Source organism: Mauremys mutica, chromosome 9, assembly GCF_020497125.1.
Source record: "Mauremys mutica isolate MM-2020 ecotype Southern chromosome 9, ASM2049712v1, whole genome shotgun sequence".
Taxonomy (NCBI): domain Eukaryota; kingdom Metazoa; phylum Chordata; order Testudines; family Geoemydidae; genus Mauremys; species Mauremys mutica.
Window position 1 is genome coordinate 66,499,715 of NC_059080.1, and position 23,874 is coordinate 66,523,588.

General features: G+C 41.0%; 2 long non-coding RNA genes across 3 annotated transcripts in view; both read left to right on the forward strand.

Moving 5' to 3' along the window:
* Positions 1-1,480: 1,480 nt before the first annotated feature.
* LOC123377119 lies at positions 1,481-5,598 on the forward strand. The gene is made up of 3 exons (XR_006582093.1): positions 1,481-1,530; positions 3,768-3,972; positions 5,434-5,598. It is a non-coding gene; the product is annotated as an uncharacterized LOC123377119 (long non-coding RNA).
* Positions 5,599-7,275: 1,677 nt separating this feature from the next.
* LOC123377695 overlaps positions 7,276-23,874 on the forward strand; it is a 120,408-nt gene continuing 103,809 nt past the window's right edge. For both annotated transcript variants that reach the window (XR_006582279.1, XR_006582280.1), the window contains exons 1-2: positions 7,276-7,368; positions 8,798-8,910. This is a non-coding gene — a long non-coding RNA (uncharacterized LOC123377695). The remainder of the gene's footprint in view (positions 7,369-8,797; positions 8,911-23,874) is intronic.

Below are 23,874 nucleotides of genomic sequence, written 5' to 3' on the forward strand. Positions count from 1 at the left end.
ATGATTGGTATATTAGTATCTTCAATAGCCATTAAACCAATAGGGTCCATAAGAATTCAATAGGTTTAGGTAATAATTGGAGATATACCAATCTCCTAGAACTGGAAGGGACCTTGAAAGGTCATTGAATCCAGCCCCCTGCCTTCACTAGCAGGACCAATTTTTCCCCCAGATCCCTAAGTGGCCCCCTCAAGGATTGAACTCACAACCCTGGGTTTAGCAGGCCAATGCTCAAACCACTGAGCTATCTCTCCCCTCTCCTTCTGTAGAAATGACTTCAAAAAAACTATGCAATTTAATAGAGAATAGTATCCATGCTATTGGGTTTCTTAAACCATTCAGTAGAATTCTATAACATGGATAATTCTTTATTAAATTCTATATGACAGTTCCAAAAAACTATGGGACAGTTATTGCTCCATGAAATTATACAGGATTTTCCCAGATGAGTATTAAGAGGTTTCCTAAACTTCATCTAAATCCCAAATATGGTTAAATCCTGTAGCCATATAAAGCCTTGTCCAAAGTCAATTGAAATCAATGGGTGTCTTCCCATTTAAATATATACTGACCACAGTTGCCTCTAAGTGCCTTGCAATTTTGAAAAGCAAATCATGGGATCTCAGTTTCTCTCTCTCCCTTCATTCCCCAGCCACAGGAATTATTTTTGTTTGTGGCTATTGTAAGAAAGCTATCACTTCATTCTAAAGAGGAGGATGATCATGTTAATTCTAGGAGTGAGTTTCTCAGATGTGAGTCAGTAGCTGTGAAAACTCTGACTCCAGTATCTGCTAAACTCCCTCTGTATTATTGTGGTAATTCCCAATGGTCACAATCAGGATCAGAAAGCCCATTGTGCTAGTAGCTGTACAAAAAACCTAGCAAGCCCTTCCCTGAAGAGGTTACAATCTACTTCGAAGCAAGACCCAGCAAGTAAATGTAGCAAATTAGAACTAGGTAAGATTTTTCATGCAAAATCTTTTTTAGCTGATAAAAAGCATATTTGGTCCACTGAAACAATTTCACCGAACTGTTTCATTGAAGAAAAAATCTAAATGAATTTTGATTTGATTTTATATATGCAATTTTTATAATATTATATATAGTTAAAGCTAAAAACAAAAGAATGTTTAATTTGTAGTTAAACAAAATGGTTTGTTTGATCCCAAATTATTATTTTGTTAATATTTCAGTTCCTTCACTACACTGAAATATCAGTCATTTGCACAGCTCTAGTTGCAAAGAATAAGTGGGAGGAGGGCAAAGGTAATAACTGTGGTTGAAAATCCATTGTTCTAGTATAATGTAGTTTGCTGAGGACAATCAAAGTTGCAGCAGAAAGGCAGTCCCTTATGCAGCTCTGGTTGTTGTTATGGAGGACTTTGAAGATCAGGAGAGAAACCTTGAATCTCATTGGCTATTCAGCAGTAATCCAGTATAAAGAGCAGCATAGTGGAGTGAGGTTTCTGTTGCCTGTGTTAGTAAGTAGACAGCTGCTATATTTTAAACCAATTGGAGCTTTTTTTTAAGGTCAGTAATTTCACCCCTGAGTGAACTGTGTTGCAATAATCAGATCTAGAGGTCAAAACACTTTCTAAGACTTTGATGTCCTTTTAAAAATCTGAGGCCAATATCTACAGTGCTGTAAGTGAGGCCTTATATCATGAAATCATTATCTCCTTTGATATACATTTAATTCTCCAGTTACTGGGGTTTGTTAGGAAGGTAAGGCAAATTTTAGAGTGGTGATAAAGGCATACTTTTTAGAGCTTTCTTTCAGATTGAGATCCAAGACAGTGACTATTAAAATGCTGGGGGTTTTTTTGTTTGTTTTTTAATTTTTATTTTTAAGAGAGAACCTCTTAGTAATCTTCTCTGGAAGAGGTAGATAACTTCAATTGAGTTATGCTTATTTATGTCAGTGAAGAATCTTGCCCATAGTGTGTAATCAGAGATGGTAATTGTACACAATATCTTCAGTCTGATACAGTGCAGTTGAAACTTTATCTTTGAGTCCTTTGAAGTTGATTGACATGACCGAAGAGCTAGTAAACTGGACTGAGTTGGTGTTGCAGTATAATCTTGATTAGGACCAAGATGAGGTTTCACATAAAAGTCTGGTAAAGGAGTTCGAGTCCTATTTGATTTCATAAAGAGAAGGGAAAAAATTACTCAGTAGGTTTGAAAGAAATGGCAGATTCATCACAAACATTTTTCATATATATGCTTTTGATCTAAAGAGAGAGGACAAGAGTTAGCCTAGGTTTTTTAAAAACAGAGTTTGATTAATATGCTATTCTCCTAGATGGGATGGCATAATAAAAAGTAGTGACAAAAGACTGATCCTTAGCAGCTCAGACTCGCATTTTTTTTTCACAGCCCACAATTTTCCTATTGTATTTTGTGGTCAGCAATGCCAATTCCAGTGATGTCTCAGGTTGGAAAATGAGAGCAGGCTGGAACTAAAACTGATCTTTCCTTTCTGAGGCTTGGAGATCTGAATGCTGACTTCACATCTGAAAATGATTTATGGATGCCCTTAATCCTCTTGTGATTTATTGTTCTATTGATTATATAAAAAAGTGGACAATAAATAATAGTAAGGCGTTTGTTTAATTTTTGAAATATTGCATTTTTTATTTCTCAGATACCATTCTTCAGAGTCATATAGCCTGGTTCTCCATCTTTTTAACTGGTTAATATCAAAACCTAAGGTAAACAAGCTATGGCCTTTTAACCCTTAGAGTTTGAGTGACATTGAGCTAAACTAACAGACTTCTACCCTAAGAAAACATAGAAGCAGCTTTTTCCAAGTTAGGAGGAAACCTGTTGATTTAGGTCAGATTCATTTCCCCCCCTTTGCATAGCCTTATTTGTAATATCTCTCAGGAGCACCGAGGAATGGCAGTTGAGGTTTGTGTTATTAATGAACTGCACAGTATGACTCAGATTAAATATAAACATCAGTAAACATGGCTGGAAGAAGTAGAGATGTTTGAAAGCACCAGAGTGAAGGTAATTTGCACAGTAGGCAAAGCATGGTGAGTATCTACCTTAGTTTGATTATATGGAAAGCGGTTTGTTCATCTCCTGCCTGCCTTTATTGCTTCCGATCAGATAGTTGAGGTGCCTCTTGGGAACTGCTGAGCATCCCTAAAACTCCCATTGAACTCAGCATCTTGCAGAATCAGACCTTTTGCCAAACATCTTGCGAACACGTATGCACATGAGATTAACTCTGTTCAGCAGAGTAGTCAGTACAATTACTCCCACATGTAAAGTACTCATATACATGTCTGGGGACTTAGTCTGTAATTTCCCATTTGTAAAAAAAATTACAATTCTGAGTTCATGCTTTTTCTTTTTTTACCCTTGTGGAAAATTTGTATAGAATTCTAAAAATTCGTATATAGATTTGTAACCTTTCCACAGAGGTTTTGAACCATCCTAAAGAATTTACTAGAAAATTAATTGCTGTAAAATTCTCCAGGATTCAGAAAACATAGGCAATAATATCTGTTCTATAAGATTTTAGAGTAATTGCTTATAGATAAAGTCCTAGAATCTTGCTACTATTATTCCTAACCAATTATATAGGGCATTTCCATAAGCGTCCTATGAATTTTTGCACAGAACTAAACAAATACATAGATATATTAACTAACTGTAGATCAATATACAGAAAGATTTGGCTCTAGGGATATGTGATATGATATATGATGTATCAAAACTAAATTCCCTAATCCAACCTCATCTACATTTTTCAGGAGTCCAGAATCCAATAAGGGTACGTCTACACTACCCACCGGATTGGCAGGTAGGGATCAATCTATAGGGGATCGATTTATCACATCTAGTGTAGTGTAAATCGATCCCTAATCACTCTGCTGTTGACTCTGGAACTCCACCATGGCGAGAGGCGGAAGCGGAGTCGACGGGGGAGTGGCGGCCATCGATCCCACGCGATGCGAAGTAAGTGATTCTAAGTTGATCTAAGATACGTCGACTTCAGCTATGTTATTCTTGTAGCTGAAGTTGCGTATCTTAGATCAATCCCAACCCCCCAGTGTAGACCAGGCCTTAGACCCGCCAATCTGGCAGGTAGTGAAGACCTGCCCCTAGATTCAATTCTAAGCTAGTCTTTACCGTTATAATGGGCTGAATTAGATCTGATCAGTCGAGAACTTTTTGCAGGAGAGGGTGGTTTGATATCCAGATCTAGACCTGAATTTTGCTGTTCAGGTCCATCCCCATTGTGTAGGATGCTGCAATGCAGAGAAGTAGGCGAATATATGCATATGCCTTTTTTTCCACCAGCATCAAGCAGATCAAACAGTATTTGACCTGAGACATATATAATTGGAGGTGGTGGGGGGGAACAAAACCAGAAAGTTATTTTGGGAAAGAGAGAATTCTACAGAGAGACCTAGGCAGTGCAACATTCAGCATTGCAGCGCCTAACTTTTAGGCATGTTGAAATCCAGTGGAATCCACAGCCCTGAGTTAGGCACCCAGCATCCCTATAGTTTCAGAGCTAGGAAAAGACATGGATCCACAAAAGACAGCAAGCTGAGTGGGGAGCTGCCTAAGATAGCTTGCCCCTTCCTCTAGAACTGAGGTGGAGCAGGGATTTGATCTTGGTTTTCCCATCTCAGGTGACTGCTTTAACCACTGAAGCTGTTCCACTGTGTATAACTAACTAAATATGCAGTGGGCCAGAGTGAGGGGGGAAATTACTCTATAGTCCAGTGGTTAGAACACTCACCTGAGAGGTGGGAAGCCTACGTTCAGATCCCTTCCACATGTCAGCCAGAGGTGGGAACTGAACCAGGATGTCATGCATCCTAACCATTAGGCAAAAGTTATAATGGAGACCACAGCTGTCACTTCCTAGCATCTTTCTCCCCCCCATCATTTTTTGTGTCATTAAGAGTGGCCTGAGCATGCCTGCTGGATTGGACCCAGCAGGGAAATTAGGTGGAGGAATGCCTAGTTTGAGGAGCCCACTGGGGCCTAGGCATAAGAGAGGTACCAGCCGTTAAGACAGGTGACAGTGTGCATGACCAAAGGCAGAAATGTAGGCACTTACAGCCGGATTTGGTGGCAGCTGAGCAGTGGTGCCTAAATATTGGATGTAAGTATCTAAAGTGGCAGTTAGTTGCCCAAATCATTTTATGGATCTGGACCAAAATGCTGTGGGTGATACTGGAAGATTGCTTGGTGAACCAGGACCAGAAGAAAAGTAATATCAATATTATAAATTCAATAAGAAATATTATATTTTACCCCATAAACCTCAAACTATGATTGATTTCTATCTTTAATGTGACTGAAAACAGATTTAGTTAAAATATACATCCCTAAGCTTGTTTAACTAGATGAACAAATGAGAAACCTGTAACTGGTATTGTATTTTATACTTTGTTTGCACAGGAGCTCTAGTGAACATGTACTGTTTGTTTGGACAAGTGCTACTGGATTTCAGAACTGGCCTGCAGGTCAATATCAACACTTGCAGAGCAAGATAGAAAAAGATCCAGGAATTTTCTACCCAGAAGTGCAAATCAGATTTTTCCATGTTTATCCAGGAGTTAATAGACTCAAACCAAGCAAAATAAAGTTTACTGTTATTATTTTGTGTGTGTGTGTGTGTGTGTGTGTGTGTGTGTGGTGGAAATAGCTTCTTAACATTTTTTAAATTTATCAATACATTTAGCGAAGTAGGGCACATCCATCTTCTCTTCCTCTGAAGATACATAAATAGTTCTCAACTCTCAAAAGAAACAGGATAAACAAGCAGGTCACTGAAGCTAAATGAATCTCATTATCCTCACCTATTAAACGGGACAATGATTTTGAGCTTGAATTAAACATGAATGCATTTAAGATGTTTGTAGTCATCCACTGATAGACTGAACAACTGAGATGCTGTGTTGCACTCAGCTTAAGAAAGTCTAGGGGGTGTCTAAGTTGGCAAACAGACACTTTAGGCCAGGCCCTTTAATGTGTTAAAGAAACTTTGACTCACTGTACATTTACTTGGATTTCTCTTAGATTTCCTTAATTATTCAAACTCCCTTAGACTAACGAGGCCAAATTCAGAATTAATATGTAAATTAGATCCCCTCTGGCTACCTTATGCCCTGATGCTGAAATGAGCTCCATGCAGGCTGGCAGATAGACCCTGGTGCCCACACAGAGATCCACTGAAGTCCTGCAGAGCTCATTACAGGACTGAAGCTTTCTTACGCCCACTCTGCCAATGTCTCAGACAGGCTAAGCAGATGACAATCACCAATTTTTGAAGAGAGGGAGGAATTATTTAGCATGGCATGGGCAGGAAGCTATAATGACAAGAACTGGCCTGAATTTCAAGGGGGAAAAAAACAAATAGACTAAATGAAGGACTGTGAAATAGTCTTCCAACTGAGATAATGGAAGCCCCCACTCTAGAAACCTTTTAAAAACTAGATTGCACAGAACACCTTAGAATGTATTGTGGGAAGCAATCATTCAATGACAAGAGTATGTGTTTGGCGATTTATTGGGATGCTTCCATCTCTGTCTGATTTTATGAAGCAGGTAAGGAAATAGCCATGCCTGGACCCTACAGTATATCCAATGCTTGAGGCAGGGAAAGAGGAAGGATGATCCAATCATTGTGGGTATGGCTACACTGCAATTAGACACTTGTGGCTGGCCTGTGTGAGCTATCTCGGGTTCATGGGGTATAACATTACAGCCTAAATGTCCAGCCTGAGGCTGGAGCCTAAGCAATATAACTCTTCAAAGGTGCACCATAGCACATATCTATTAATAACCAGTTAATAAACAGCAACTAAAGAATATTTTAGCTGATCTAGTTGTCATTTATGTAACATTTCTAAGTCATCTTAGGGAGGCTTATAATATGTACATTGGTAATATAATGTAAGGAATAGAGTGTCTGTTTCCTCTCAACCCAGGAACCACCTGCTCCATAAAGAGAGCACAACATTTGACCACACACTATGGATATAATGTAAGGAAGGCAATTATTTTTTTAAACTGGAAGTGTAACCCTGGGTATGACAAAACCTGCAAGTACTCCAGGTGAGAGTTAATTCCATAGTGGAAATGCTGCTTCTCCACAACCTGCTGGAGGGAGATGAGTAAGAGCATGCTAATTGGAGACACTAGCAGGGCCAGGGATTTGCAAGTGGAACAGGTGATAATGCAACCGGTAAAGATTAAAGACTAATTATGTGAAAATAGCAATTCACTGCCAGGTGTTCTGAGCCACATAAAAGGATAGAATGAGACAGTAATTGGGAGAGTGTTTCTTTTGGCTAAGGGAGTTGGTTGAAATGGAAGCACCCCAACTGTATTGTAAGCTGTGGGGAAAGGCTTGTTTTTGTTACATTTTTGCTTAACTCAGATGCTGTATGTCTAGCCACTAATGAAAAAGTGATTGTGCTTTATTTTTGTTTTCCTTGAAATTGAGGAGAATCTAGCTTATGCATTACCTCTGAATGTTGCCCACTGTTTTGCACCCCTACATGGCTAGCTAGGCACCTGCATATCCATATTAACAGACAAGAATCTCATTTAATGATACATGTGGAAAGTGTGTCTGAAAAAAATAAATGTGGCCTCTGCTTCTAAATGTTTGAATTTAATTGTATTTATACTACATTCTTAGCTGATATTCCTTGTTACAAGCTGAAGCCTTTTTGATTGCATGGAGGTTGGTAGGGAGATCAATTTGTTAATACATTTATTTCCCCAGTGCAGATACTGAAGGGGAGTCAAGTAACTAGAAACACCAAACAAAAGCTGCATGATCCAAGTTTTTTATGTGTATTTCCACATAAGTATCTAACTCAACTTGCCAGACAGGCACTGTAGTCCAGCAGGAAAGGCATGAAAGTGATAACCAAGTGTTGCTGAGTTGTTGCAATGACTCTGCTACTAACCCACTATATGTGCTCCAGCAGTTGCCTACCTCCCAGAGATCTTTTGTCAATAAGTCAATGTCTGTAGAATGCTTTGAATGAGTAAACTGCTGTAGAAATTTTTAGTATGTATATTGTTGATCTCTCATTCATCCAGTGTAGGAAAAGTGACCTTTTGCAATGTGCAACAATAGGTATACTTCAAAAAAACAGGCAGGGGTGGATGAGTGGGGTATGAAAGTAGTTTTTGACTGCTTATTCTATCAGGCAAGCAATAAACTATGGTCATTACGGGCTCTTATATTTCCTAGGCTTATGTTTTTAAAGCATTATGAAATGGGCTAGGTTTTTTATGTAACCCTCAACTACTGATATTGATGTATTGATGGGATCAATATTTTCTATTATATCACCATAAACTTTAACATTGTGAATACTACTTATTGTATACATGCATGACATTGTAGGAGTAGAACGGAAATATACGGCCTTCAAAGTCGCAGCATGCCCAACTCACCCCAAATGCTTTCTGCTCTCGAGTGAATGAATGTCCAGCAAAACAAAGTATACAATAATGTATATATTTTAAAGGAAGACATATTTACCCATAGAGTACTTCTTCGAGTGCATTTTATAAGTCTAAAAATAAATGTAGACAATTAATTGCTCTCTGTAGAGATGTTATGGTAACTCTGTGCTTTCAGCTGAGTTGTATTTATGAAATTTTCAATAGCTGCCAAAGAACTTGAAGAAATATAAATGCTTTGATCAACTGTTCTTTTAAGGCATAAGTTTTACAAATGAGTAGAATATTAACCATCCAATTGCTGAATAACGTCATAATGCATGTGTTATCAAAACAGGAAAACTACAAGGAAATGAAGCTAGCTTCCATCTTTTGTCTGGATAAAAGGAACTACATCTTTTCTCAAACCCAATACAATTCAGAGACATTAAACAGCCGGATAACATAACTGTAAGTAGATAACACCACAGGTAATGTATGTGCATAACTGCTGAATAAGTAACATGGGGCCAAATTATCCTATTTAATGGGTAGCACCTGATTCATCAAAAAAGTGTAAATTGAATCTGATCTTCTAAAAAAAAGTGTAAAGAACTCGAAGATGCGCTTTGTTCTACTCTTAAGGGATCAAGGAAAGGTAAAAATCAACAAATAGGGCTTGCTAACACTTTGAGTATGCTTTAGAAGAACTGAGCATGGCTTCCCAAAAATAAGGTGTGATCAGGGCCATATCTCTTAATCATTATTATCCGCTACAGGATACCAATTACAACTGCTAAGTGCATTTTCACTCCAAAGGGAATGAGTGAGCTGCAGATATTGCCCCATGTACCAGGCAGGTACGTTGTTTTGGGGCATGTGGGACTTCAAATTAAAGCCATTCCATTCCAGTGTGGCAACAAAGAATTGTGGTCAGTTGGTGTCTCTCTGCTCCCTTAGGCAATATGGCATTTGGAGACATTTTCATTACAAGTGTTTCATTGTGATCAGGCTTTGTTTACTTTATTCCACAAATTTAAATATTGAACCTCTTTGTTTCTCTGGACCATGCATTATGGTTCCAATAAGAAACCTCAGTTTTAATCACAAGACACTGGTGAAGTGCTAAGGTATTTTTGTGTACTATTTTGAATTTCTGGTAATACAAAGATATTGGGATTGATGCTAACTTTTCTATTGCTAATACAGTTCAGAATATTGTGCTAAGCACATGTTTTGTTTCATTGGAGTACACCAAATATCAAAAACTGCTTCAGTGTCAAATGTTGTTTTCTGCATTAGCAGAAAGATTCTAACTACTATTCTAGATTCTATAATTTTATTCCAGATACAAGTTAATTAGTCCTCTTAAAAACAAAAAACCAACGTGGGTCATCAAGACTATAATTAAACTACCTTTGTTTATGCAGTATAAGCTGGTCTTTGACTTCTGTGAAACCAATAGTTGTCGTCTGGCCTCTTTCCCAAAGTATGAATGAAGTACTGTCATTTATTTGTATTATATATTTTGTTTAGATTTTAATAGTTTGCAGGAAAATAACATGTACAACAATCATTGACAATAGAATTGCAACTGGGAATTAAAAGCTTTCCGTTCCAATTTCTGAGATCACATTGCCACCTTCTTCATCTTTCCTCAGGGGCATCTTTAAAACAATGCTGGTAATCCTTGCAAAATGACATCACGTCCCAGTGAACCTGCACTACACTTCTGAGCATTGTCTGTTTTGTAATGGGGGAGTGGGGAAGGGGGAGAATTTAAGATGCTATAGCATTGGTAAACTGCCAAACAGCTAAGATATTTTGTGTCCAGCCTTATCCTGAGGTCAACTGGCCCAATTAGATCCATAAGCAAATATACATGATATACAATTAATCAGGCAGTTAAGAGAATGTAGAAAAGGGTTCAAACCCAACATAATAAACAGCTATGCAATTTAAGAGTTCATCTCCCAAGCTGCATAATATTCTAATATGTACAAATAATCGTAGCCTTGTAAAGTTACCTGAAGCTAGACCAATTCTAGTACAACTGGGCAGGAAATAAATGGCTCATTCCCTTTGTTTCCCTTTAGTTGGACAGAACCTAGAATATGTAGATTCTTCAAGGGGATCATACAAAATCTATTTATGTACAAAGACTTTTTCTGAAGGTAGGGTAGGTTGCCACTTGTTCTGCGCATGGGTGTGTGGATCTTGTATTGAGATTTCACATGCAGAGAAACCGATTTTTATTTAAATATACGTTGCAGCATGTGCCTGTGTTGAGGGGGGCAAGACACAATCATGAAAGTTTGCAGGCAAGATCTCAAACTCTTCATAAAGCTTTTTTTGTTTAACTTTTGAAAAATCATAATTTGAATTACCCTAGATTAGAATATAAGCAGTTGGATTTTGCTAAATTTCTGTGGTTGGATTTTGGTTGTGCACAAATGTATATGCAAATTATAATAGAATGTAGCAAGTAATTAGTCCTATAATTTAAATTAAGCTTTGAAAACAGTCTATTCACATTAGAACCATTGTTTTCAGGTATCTCCCTTAGACCATCTAGACCAATATCCTAATTTTGGAATTGGTCTATATTTGATGCTAAGAAGAAAGTGAAAATCCCACTAGAAAATGCACGTGGGGAATTATGCAATGCTGTATCATTAGGGATGCATGCAGATGAGGAATTCCTTCCTGTTCACAGTTGATGTTCAGCTTATACTCTGAAGTGAAGTATGAAGATTAATATCGGGGTTTTCAAATGAGTTTCAGAAGAATTTTGATTATGCTTTAAACATGTATGTAGGATTAATTAGACAAAGGAAAGTCACATGTTGCTACCTGGAATTTTCTGAACATATTTTTTCAGAAGATCTCTACTGCAGGAGTTGTGTACCATTCGTCACAAGTCCCAAGAACCTTTTAAACTAGTTAACCATTGGGTGCTGCTTAAATATCATCTTGTGACTCCAAATGTTCTAGATGAGGATATATAGAGCCTACCCCACAAACACCATTGTTTCTTGTCCACCTCTCTCTAATCTATTACAAGACTCCTAGGAGGAGTCGCCAGTTAGTACAGATTGAAAAAGCAATACAGTTATGGTATGCTAAGCTTCTTTTCACCTTCGCAGAATTGTCTGCAGACCCAAACTATATAGGAGATTACCAAGCAAAATCAATTCTCAGAAGGAAGGATAGGGTATACTAAGTAAGGCCTCAACCTTGCAACAAGTTTCATGAGGGAGAACACCTATGAAGTCTTATTGAAGTCACGGGGCTCCATGTTTGGATGCAAGAGTCTGCCCATGCAGAGCTTGTTGCAGTGTCTGGGCATAAGTAGTGCTTCTCCAGTTCCATCAGTTTAAATGGCTTCCTGAGCAGAGAAAGCATTAAAATCTACTCACAACTAACACTAAGCTCTGGAAATTGAAAAAGCATTGGCTACTGTCAGAGGACTGGCTCTCCAGGAAGCTGTTGATGATAGAGAGAAAGTGAAGATAGTTGGAGCTAGACTTGTCCAGAACATTCAGATTTCTGGGGTTAATGTATGTGAGTTTTGAAGCATGATGCCATGGGGAATCTGCTAGAACAGTTATGCAAAGGAAAGTAAAATGACTTTAAAATCGTTTCTAAATGTCTAATGGGTGAAGAGGCAAGAAAGGACTTGACAGAGGTAAAGTAGGTAAAATAAAATGTGCTTCTAATGTAAGTGAAAATGTCTTAACGAAAAATAACAATCTGGGATGGCTCCAAAGGCCAGATCCAAAGCCTGTGAAAGTCGTTAGGAATCTCAATGGACTTTGGATCAGGCCCTAAAAGAATAGATCTACCTTACACTGGCCATTCAACCTTAATCGCCTGAGTTACAAAGTTGACATTTTATTGAACCATTAATTTTTTCAGGAGGACAATTAATTCCTTTATCTTATAAATAACCACACTAGAGATTACCCTAAATATTCATCTGAATTAAAAATCTTGGCGTAAGATCATCCATGTAATTATTTTCATCAGCCAATATCTGTGTGGTCATCCCTTACTTGGTTTGAAAAAATAAATCTGTAGTTCACCACGTTCACATGCTTCCCTCACAGGGAAAATAGGGCAGCAACCGAAGGCATTTGTTTTTTACATTTAGTTGCTATCTTTGTGGATCTGGTATTTTTTGTTTTATTCTGAATTTCTCACAGTAAGGGGTGACCAAATAGTTTTCACTGCTGTGTGCTACTTGAACAACAAGGTTCAATCTAGGATATTTTATTTGTAATGAGAAAACCTAGTACAATACGGTTGTTTTTTAAATTGCTTTGTCTTGCTGGCATATAGCATTGCATAAAAATCAGAATTTGACCTTTCTTTGCTGATTCTTAGCACAACTCAAGTGTTTGAATGGAAGGGTTGAGAAGTGACTTACTTACAAACATTGATTATACTGGAATAATTTTTCTGGCTGCTAGGTAGACACTTATCTTTGTGGGGGAACTAACTTCATCTCAAATACTCAAGGCTTGTTTATTTATCAAAATATAGCTTTATGTGGCTTAATCCAGTACAATTTGTTGCTATTTTTTTCCATGTCCATTTTGTAATTGAAAGTTGTGCTTGTATAAATGAACAGATTTGCTAACATAGTCTTGCCCATGTTCCCCTGAGACAAAATTAACCACGGGGTTGGTACCCCCAAGAAAAAGGTCACTCGGATTATTTAAGACAATGCAAGTATGGTTCCAGAAAAATAAGAGCACTTTAATTTTCAGTAAACATCTAGCATTGGCACTGATCCAAGGCACTAAGGTCTCACAGAAGAACTATAGGTTTCATACAATGCTTTCATTGGTTACTAGCTACAGGTATATTCTCCCATTTTGTCACTTTCCATAAAAATCAATCTGTTAGAAACTGGAAGAAAGACTTTATGTACTAGTGGTAAATGATGGGCTTTCTGTCAGTGATATATAACATACTGCCCTGTCTTCATAAACACCGGTACCTTTGTGCCCTGAACTTTGACCTAAACTTTCTTTTACTATGTAAATATCAACACTGTCTTTTTTACCTTGCAAGATGTTGCTTCTATGACTAGTGAAACTCCAAGAAATTCAAAGTTTGTTTGTTTTTTCTTTCATAAAGCAGCCTAGAGTTGTAAATGCAAATGTAATCAATATTGCCTGATTTTTCTTTGAATGGCATAATTACATTCAGATGCTAAGTGTGAAGCGTTTTGACAGATTCACATGAAACAGCCTTTCTTTAAGGCTTTGAAGAAAATTCATTGTGGAAAGCTTTTGTCTTTTGGTGGGAGTAATAACATTTGAGGCTCCATCACACTTAGCCACCAAATTCCAGGTGGAAAGGTATTTATATGAGCTGGATTGTTTACAGTGTGATTTTTAAAAAGCAACTTATGGGACCATTCCTCAATGCATACTGCTAGACCAGGGGAGCTAACCAGATACCATCAGTAAAACAGACCATAAAAATAATCTGGAATTTGCACTCTTAGTGGAATTCATCTGATAAATACCTAGCTAAAGTGCTTCATTCTTTAAAGAGTGCCACATTGATCTGCTTCTCTGTTTAGCTTCACTGGCAGGATTCTCTCTACAGATCAAAACAGATAAGGCTAAGTTCATCTATCGAGTTCAATGGAGGTAGATGAATTTGACTTAGTCATATTAATTGAACATGCTCTCAATGAGGAAGACAGAATAGATGTATGTACTCTTTGTTCAGCATCAATAAGACCTACCTGAGGTGCCATTTCAGTTATCACAATAATCTTCAATTGCAAGTATCAGGGTTCCCTCCCCACTCTGAATTCTAGGGTACAGACGTGGGGACCCGCATGAAGACCCCCTAAGCTTATTTCTACCAGCTGAGGTTAAAAACTCCCCAAGGCACAAATTCCTCCTTGTACTTGGATTAAGTAACGCTGCCACCACCAAGTGGATTTAAACAAACATTTAGGGAGGGCCATTTGGAGCCCTATCTTCCCCAAATATCCCCCCAAACCCCTACACCCCTTTTCCTGGGGAGGCTTGAGAATAAACAAGATGAGCACAAACCAACCTTGGGTTTTTTAGACCACTAAAAAAAAACCCAATCAGATTAAAGAAAACCAGAACTTTATTAGAAAGAAAAGTTAAAAGATGCACCTCTGTGAAATTAGAACAGAAGATAATCTCACAGGGCAGTCAGATTCAAAACACAGAGGATTCCCCTCTGGGAAAAACTTTAAAGTTACAAAAAGAAAACCAGTAACACACCTCCCTCTCAGATCACAGTAAATCACAAGCTGAGATTAAAGTAAGCTAACACATTCCATTGTTAGTACTTAATAATCCTAATGGAGTTGGATTGCTTGCTTTCTTGATCTGTCTCCAGCAAGCACACAGAACAGACAAAACAAAGCCCTCCCCCCCAGATTTGAAAGTATCTTGTCCCCTTATTGGTCCTTTTGGTCAGGTGCCAGCCATGTAACCTGAGCTTCTTAACCCTTTACAGGTAAAAGGATTTTGTGTCTCTGGCCAGGAGGGATTTTATAGTACTGTATACAGGAAGGTTGTTACCCTTCCCTTTATATTTGACAGCAAGTAAATAGCTCTCAAAGATCCCATGGAAGAAGGGGGCAGAGCAAACACCTGAATTTTTAAGCATGACAGATCTGATCCTCTTGTCTCCTCCTTTTTCTTCCTATCTGACACCAAAAGCAGGGCTGGCCTTACCAAGAGGTGAACTGAGGCGGCCACCCCAGGTGCCAGACTGGGGGAGGTGGGGGAGGACCCAGAGTGTAGAAAATTGTCTGCTGCTGGTGCATATGTATTCTCTCTGCTCTAGATGCACAGAGATGGTGGTGTGCTGGAGGAAGAAGGGCACAAGACATAATAGGCAGGCAGGAGAAAAGATGAGAGGGAATAACAGAAAACAGCAGGAGCTGCAGGGAGAGAGAGGAGGAGGAGCCTCTTATGTACCTCTTTAGCACCCCCAGGAGCCTGGACTGATTAACACCAGCTTCTCAGGGAGCTTCCTATTTCCTGCTGCTTCCCTGAACCCACTTGAGGAGAACAGGCAGTCAACTGAAGTAGTAGGAGCCAGTTAGGCCATTAAGACACTGATATCTTCCCTCACTCAGGCCTTGCTACCAGCCTGCTTATTTGTCCCCTTCAATTGAGTGTTGAGAGCTGGCACAGAACAGCAGTCATGAGTGAAAGAAGAAAATGCCCCTCTGGGGCAGCATTCAGAAAAAGAAAGAAAGCAAAGGTAGCTTTTCTATCTAAGCAGGAAGGAGGTCTCCTGAGATACATAGACACAAATGTTCACGGTGAGCCTTCCGGCCCCAGTGATGATGTGAGTAGTGAGGAGATGCCTGAGCTTCCAGTTACTCAGAGTGCAGGTGACCTGGCAGCGACTGCAGCATCCATCTCCATCTCAAATGGATGTAACCATGCACATTCCTTTAGAAAAGTGTCGATCAGAGAAGAGTGTGGTGGAGGTGCAAGAAACAGCTGCTGCTGAGTTTAGTTCCTTAAGTCTAGATGATCCAGGACTATGGACCCATTTTAGCAGTAGCCTGAGGGACTTCCTTATACTGCATGGGCCACAGCAAGTGAAAAACTCATGTTCCCCAAAGACAATGAAAATAGAAGTTTCTATCCAACACATTACTGGTGTTAAATCCCCAATGGTGACAAAGTGGAAAGGCCATTCAAACCCCCAGAATGCTGCATCCTGTTTTTGTTGCAAACTCTTCCAGTCTAATGTTCCATCTACATTGGGTTCTACAGGAACAAAGGACTGGAAAAATCTGGCTAGAAATCTGGTATGCCATGAGAAGGCAGCAGATCACCAGAGAGCATTCCATAGGTGGAAAGAGCTTGAGATGAGACAAAAGCCTGGTCTACACTATGAGTTTATCACGAATTTAGCAGCTTTAAACCGAATTAACCCTGCACCCGTCCACACAATGAAGCCCTTTATTTCGATATAAAGGGCTCTTAATATCGATATCTGTACTCCTCCCAGATGAGGGGAGTAGCGCTGAAATCGGTATTGCCATTTCGAATTAGGGTTAGTGTGGCCGCAATTCGATGGTATTGGCCTCCGGGAGCTATCCCACAGTGCAGCATTGTGACCACTCTGGACAGCAATCTGAACTCGGATGCACTGGCCAGGTAGACAGGAAAAGCCCTGTGAACTTTTGAATTTAATATCCTGTTTGCCCAGCGTGGAGAGCTGATCAGCACAGGTGACCATGCGGTCCCAGAAACAAAAAGAGCTCCAGCATGGACCATACGGGAGATACTGAATCTGATCTCTGTATGGGGAGATGAATCTGTTCTATCAGGACTCCATTCCAAAAGATGAAATGCCAAAACATTTGAAAAAATCTCCAAGGCTGTGATGGACAGAGGCCACAACAGAGACTCAACACAGTGCTGTGTGAAACTTAAGGAGCTGAGACAAGCATACCAGAAAGCCAAAAAATCAAATGGATGCTCACGGAGGGAGGGGTGACTGACGACTGTAGCTATCCCACGGTTCCTGCACTCTCCGAAAACCATTTGAATTCTTGGCTGAGCTCCCAAAGCCTGAAGGGTCAAAAACATTGTCGCAGGTGGTTCAGGGTATATGTCGTCAATTCTTCTCCCCGCCCCTCTCCCCGGTGAAAGGAAAGGGAAAAAAATCGTTTCTCGCCTTTTTTCAATGTCACCATATGTCTACTGGATGCTGCTGGCAGACGTGATGCTGCAGCGCTACACAGCAGCATCCCCTTCCTTTCCCTTTCCTTGCGGACGGCAGACGGTACAGTAGGACTGGTATCTGTCATTGTCGTCTTGTGAGTGCTCCTGGCTGGCCTTGGTGAGGTCGGCTGGGGGTGCCTGGGCAAAAATGGGAATGACTCCTGGTCATTCTCTTCTTTTAAGTTTTGTCTAATGGAGATTCAGTCCTGCCTGGAATATCATGGCAGCTGGAGGCTTCTGCCTCAGGCTGCTCTCCCCAGTCAGCAGCACTGCGCGGTCATGCCTACCCCTTGCTACCAGGGCTCACAACCAGATACTTAGACGTCTACATTTTGCTGCAAATAAAAAAATTAAGCTGCCATTTAGAACTGTCCCCCAACATATATATCTTGGGACATTTTGTATTTTACCAGTGTCAACCAAAGGCCCACACGCAAATGGAGATTCAGTCCTGCCTGTGCTTCTATCCTAGTGCTTGTCACAGGTTCCCATTTTCACCTGTAGGCTGAGTAAGTGCAGAATGGTGGTTCACTCTACTTCGCTGTAAGTCAACCGCCCTCCCCTCCCCCCTTTGATCTCTTCTTGCAGAGGCAATAAAGTCAGTGTTGTTTCTTCTTCATGCATTCTTTATTACTTCATCACACAAATGGGGGGATAACTGCCATGGTAACCCAGGAGGGGTGGGGGAGGAGGGAAGCAACAGGTGGGGTTGTTGCAGGGGCACCCCCTAGAATGGCATACTGCTCATCATTTTTGCGGGATGTCTGGGGCTCTGACCCGGCGCGACTGTTTGCCTCTCTGGTTCTTTAGTAGGCTTGCCTGATATTCTAGGCAGGACTGACTCTCCATTAGACAAAACATAAAGAAGAGAATGACCTGGGGAGTCAATCCCATTTTTGTCCATGCGCCCCTGACTGACCTCATCGAGGCCGGCGAGGAGCACCCAGGACAGCAGCAGACGGTACAGTATGGCTGGAAACCATCTTTGCTAACTTGCAAAGGCAAGGGGATGCTGCTGTGTAGCACTGCAGTACCGCGTCTGTCAGCAGCATCCAGTGACAGTGAAAAAAGGCTGAATGGGCTCCATGGTTGCCTGGCAATCCAGAAAAAAGAGTGCAAAATGATTGTCTGCCGTTGCTTTCACGGAGGGAGGATTGACTGACGACATTTACCCATAACCACCTGTGACACATTTTTGGCACCATCAGGCATTAGGATCTCAACCCAGAATTCCAATGGGCGGGGGAGACTGTGGGAACTATGGGATAGCTACCCACAGTGCAACGCTCCGGAAGTCAACGCTAGCCTCAGTACATGGATGCATGCTGCCGAATTAATGTGCTTAGTATGGCCATGTGCCCTCAACTTTATACAATCTGTTTCCAAAAATCTGTTTCTGTAAAATCAGAATAATCCCATAGTGTAGACATACCCTAAGGTAAAGGCCACCATAGATGATCAGCATCAAGAGAAGATTGCATCAGTCTCTCTTTACTGGCAAAATTTTCTGAAAAGGCTTATTGCCATTGTGAGAATGCTTGCTACCCAAAACCTAGCACTGCATGGCACTTCAGATCAGCTGTATGTGCCAAACAATGGAAATTTCCTTAAAATTGCGGAGCTGATGGCTTAGTTTGATGCTGTACTCCAGGAGCATCTAAGAAGAGCCACCACCCAAGAAATGTGTACACACCACTACCTTGGAAAAACAATTCAAAATGAGATCATACAGTTACTGGCAACAAAAGTCAAACAGAAGATTGTGGCAGATCTGAAGTCAGCAAGATATTATTCTGGACTGCACACCTGACATCAGACATATGGAACAAATGACTTTAATGGTGCATTTTATAACAACAGAACCTAGTGAAAATGTCCCTGCAATGGTGACTGTCAGAGAGCATTTTCTAGAATTTATTGACATTGATGATACTACAGGAGCTGGTATGACAAATGTGCTTCTTAAAAAGCTGGAAGATATGGGAATTGCGATAGCTGACATGAGAGGTCAGGGCTACAATAATGGTGCCAACTTGTGACGAAAGAAGAGAGGAGTGTGGACATGGATCCGAGATTTAAACCCTCGAGCTTTATTTGTCCCATGCAGTTCCCATTCATTGAACTTGGTGGTCAGTGATGTAGCATCAGCTTCTAATAAGGCTGCTGAATTTTTTAATGTAATTCAAAGCATCTATGTATTTTTCTCTGCATCAACTCATCGATGGAAAATTTTGAAGTAACATCTGGGAACATCCTCTGACACTGAAACCACTGAGTGCCACATGATGGGAAAGTCAAGTGGAGGTGATAAAGCCTATGAAACACCAAATTGGGAAGATAGATGATGCCATAGTTGCCCTTATGGAGGATAATGCTATGACAGGAACTGTTTGTGGGAGAACAGTGGCAGAGGGAAATGGAATCACGAGAAACATACATAACTTCAAATTTATGTGTGGCTTAGTGTTGTGGCATGACATACTGTTTGAACTAAATCTTGTAAGCAAGAGACTCCAAGGTGTTGACCTTGATGTATCTGGAGCAATGGAACAGCTGGACAAAGCAAAGTCATACTTACAGTCTTACTGGTCAGATGAGGGATTTCAAAATGTTCTGAAGAGTGCACAGAAGTTGGCAGAGGAATTTCACACTGAAACTATTTTCCCACCCATTCAAGAATACAAGAGTCACCAAAGAAGACATTTTGGTTATGAGGCACGGGATAATCACATAAGAGACCCCAAACAACAATTCAAAGTTGAATTCTTTTACCAGGTGCTAGATCAGGGGTGGGCAAACTTTTTGGGGCGAGGGCCACATCTGGGTGAGGAAATTGTATGCAGGGCCGGGGCAGGGGGGGTGGAGTGTGGGATGTGGAGGAAGGGGCTCAGGACAAGGGATTGGGGCAGAGAAGGGGTGCAGAGTGTAAGAGGGGGCTCAGGGAAGGGGGTTGGGGTACAGGAGGGGTACGGAGTGCAGGATGGGGCTCAGGGCAGGGAGTTGGGGTGCACGGGGTGCAGGGTGCAGCAGGGAGCTCAGGGCAGGTGGTTGGAATGCACAGGAGTGCAGAAAGGGGCTCAGGGCAGGGAGTTGGGTGCAGGAGGGGTGCGAGGTACAGGCAGAGGGCTTAGGGCAGGAAGTTGGGGGGCGGGGGGCAGGAGGGGTTTGAGCTCCAGCCCGGTGCCGCTTACCTAAAGTGGCTCCGGGGTGGCAGTGGCGCACACCAGGGCCAGGGCAGGCTCCCTGCATGCCTGCCCTGTCCCCACGCCACTCCAGGAAGTGCTGCGGCCCCGGGGGGGGGGCAGAGGGCTCTGCGTGCGCACATGGAGCCCTTTGCCTCTCGGCCCGGGGGCTACTTCTGAGAGCAGTGCCGGGCCCGCAGCACCACCAGGGGTAATCCCGCGGGCCGGATCCAAAGCCCTGAAGGGCCGGATCCGGCCCGCAGGGCATAGTTTGCCCATCCCTGTGCTAGATTGTGCATTACAGTCAGTTGAAGAATGTTTGTTTCATGCAGCTCAAGGAACACAGCAGTATATTTGGGATGTTGTATGATATTCCAAAACTCCTCACTATACCTGAAGAAGACCTACACCAGCAATGCAGGGCACTATAGACAGTGTTGACACATGATGACATCCGCAATATTGATACGAGTGATTTAGGTGATGAACTGAAAGCCCTTTCAAGATACATTTCAGCAGGATCAACTCCAAAGGCTGTTCTGGAATATATGTGCACAACTAAGATGACCACCCTGTTTCCAAATGCTTTTGTTGCTCTGAGCATACTTCTAACACTTCCTGTAACACTTGCCAGTGGAAAACGCAGCTTCTCCAAGCTGAAGTTAATAAAAACACATCTACGCTCCACAATGATACAGGAGAGGCTGGTCGACCTTGCAATCATCTCAATAGATCATGAGCTGGCCCCGACTATGGACCTTGAGGAAGCAGTTCAAATCTTTGCAACCAAGAAGGCATGGAAAGCACCACTTTGATTATTCAAACAGATAAAAATGCCAGTGTTTACTATGCACACAAGAAAAGTTACATTTGCTGTTCAAGTGTTTGAAAGATGTGTTACTTAAAATTTTTGAACAAGGCATTTTAAGTTGTTAGTTCTCCTTTATTGGAGTAGGTAGCAGAGCAGTACCATGAGAAGAGTAGAACAGGAAGAAGGCAGTATTGAGACCTTTCAAAGTTTTGGCCCAAGCGAGAGGGCATGGGAGCGTCATTTGAGCTCCCTGCCTCAGGTGCCAAAATGTTGTGGGCCGTCGCTGACCAAAAGGCTGATTGAAGTATGGTTTTTAACATAGGACTAGAAACCACAAACTGCTGACATCCAATTAGAGCTGTGTATATGACATTAAGGATTTTGAGATTCCAAAACTTGTTTTCATTCTGATTCAAAAAGAAATCTAAACACTTTGAAATTCTCTGTGAAAGAAAATCTCCCCCTCCCCACCAAAATTGTTTGGGGAAAATTTAAATCTCTTATTTTGATTTTCACTTTTATTATATGCAATAGAATACAAAATTTAAAAAAAATGTGTAATGAGAAGTCATTTCAAAAGGGAAAATCCAAATGTTTAGTGTTGATATAGGTTATTTCATAGAATATCAGGGTTGGAAGGGACCTCAGGAGGTCATCTAGTCCAACCCTCTGCTCAATGTAGGACCAATCCCCAACTAAATCATCCCAGCCAGGGCTTTGTCAGGCTTGACCTTAAAAACCTCTAAGGAAGGAGATTCCACCACCTCCCTAGGTAACCCATTCCAGTGCTTCACCATCCTTGTAGTGAAAAAGTTTTTCCTAATATCCAACCTAAACCTCCCCCAATGCAACTTGAGACCATTACTCCTTGTTCTGTCATCTGGTACCACTAAGAACAGTCTAGATCCATCCTCTTTGGAACCCCCTTTCAGGTAGCTGAAAGCAGCTATAAAGTCCCCCCTCAATCTTCTCTTCTGCAGACTAAACAATCCCAGTTCCCTCAACCTCTCCTCATAAATCATGTACTCCAGCCCCCTAATCTGTTTTGTTGCCCTCCACTGGACTCTTTCCAATTTTTCCACATCCTTCTTGTAGTGTGGGGCCCAAAACTGGACACAGTACTCCAGATGAGGCCTCACCAATGTCAAATAGAGGGGAATGATCACATCCCTTGATCTGCTGGAAATGCCCCTACTTATACAGCCCAAAATGCCATTAGCCTTCTTGGCAACAAGGGCACACCATCGACTCATATCCAGCTTCTTGTACACTGTAACACCTAGGTCCTTTTCTGCAGAACTGCTGCCTAGCCATTTGGTTCCTAGTCTGTGGCAGTGCATGGGATTCTTCCGTCCTAAGTGCAGGACTCTGCACTTATCCTTGTTGAACCTTATCAGATTTCTTTTGGCCCATCCTCTAATTTGTCTAGATCTCTCTGTATCCTATCCTTATCCTCCAGCATATCTACCACTCCTCCAGTTTAGTGTCATCTGTTATTTCAACATTATTGGAATGTCTTCCATTTTTTCTATGAAACATTTTGGCAAAATCAACAAGATTTTGATTGAACTACATTTTCTGATGGACAATAGTTTTAAGGGTTCTTCTGCTTTTGTTTGTTGTGGGTTGTAATGGTTGGTGTGGGAGGAAGGAAAGGGGTGAGCTACATTCCTAAAATGCTTTGCTGGGCACTTTCTCACACAAAATGCCATGGCTTTGTAAGAAACAAAGCCTGCTAGCAGTTTTGCAGAGCAGTGTTACAGCATGTATTTCATCTCAGGTAATTGCATAGGGCCAGCTGAGACAATGCACCCACTTCTGAAGCTCTCCGTTATTTATGAAATGCTACTTCACCTTACCTAATGCTTTCTACCACTTCACTGTTTCCACAGAGTAAGTCTTATTATAAACTTCAGAAAATGATCTCACGCTACAAGCAGATAAATACTCACATTTATACTACAAAATATTACTTCAGTGTTGTTGTTCAGTAGGTTGCGGAAGTAAAAAATAACCACAAAAAGGGGTCTTTGTCCTAAAGTCAAAAGTTGTTTGCGGATACAAGTGCAATTGCTATAAGGCCAGATTGTGTCAGTTTGACACAGCCCTACCTTGCAAATGGTGCAGAGTGATACCGTCCCATAGCACTGTGTAGGAGGAGCATACAAACTTCCATACTCCTAAAAGGATCTGGCCAGCACTTATGATTATGAGCTAGAAGAGTAGATGGAGTCTATGGCTTCCCCTAGTCTGTTCTTCCCTCCCTATGAAAGTAGAGAGCAGTCCTTGCATTCCTGCCCCACCTTGCCAGCCCCTGCCACTGCGTACTCGATGAATCTAACCTAGAATTTAGACAATGGATTTCCTTTAATGAGAGTTAGAAAAATTGAGAGAGGGGCACAAATATGATGTATTTCCTGCAATAGCTTCCTTCCATAGTTATAGATGGAAAAAACCACTGCCTTTGAAAAGTGTTCCAACCACAGCCGGTAGCACAGGAGTATTTTAACTGTCTGTCCATATTGAGATCTCCTCTGCATTGTGTTTATACAGATTGAGGACTAGACTTTTCCTTCAGGCCCACATGGTGGATTTTGACTCCGATAGCCTGTACTCTTTGCATATGTGAAGCTCCAAAAGAGAGTCAAATGCACGTGAGAAGAGCAGAATATCTGAACTGGGATGG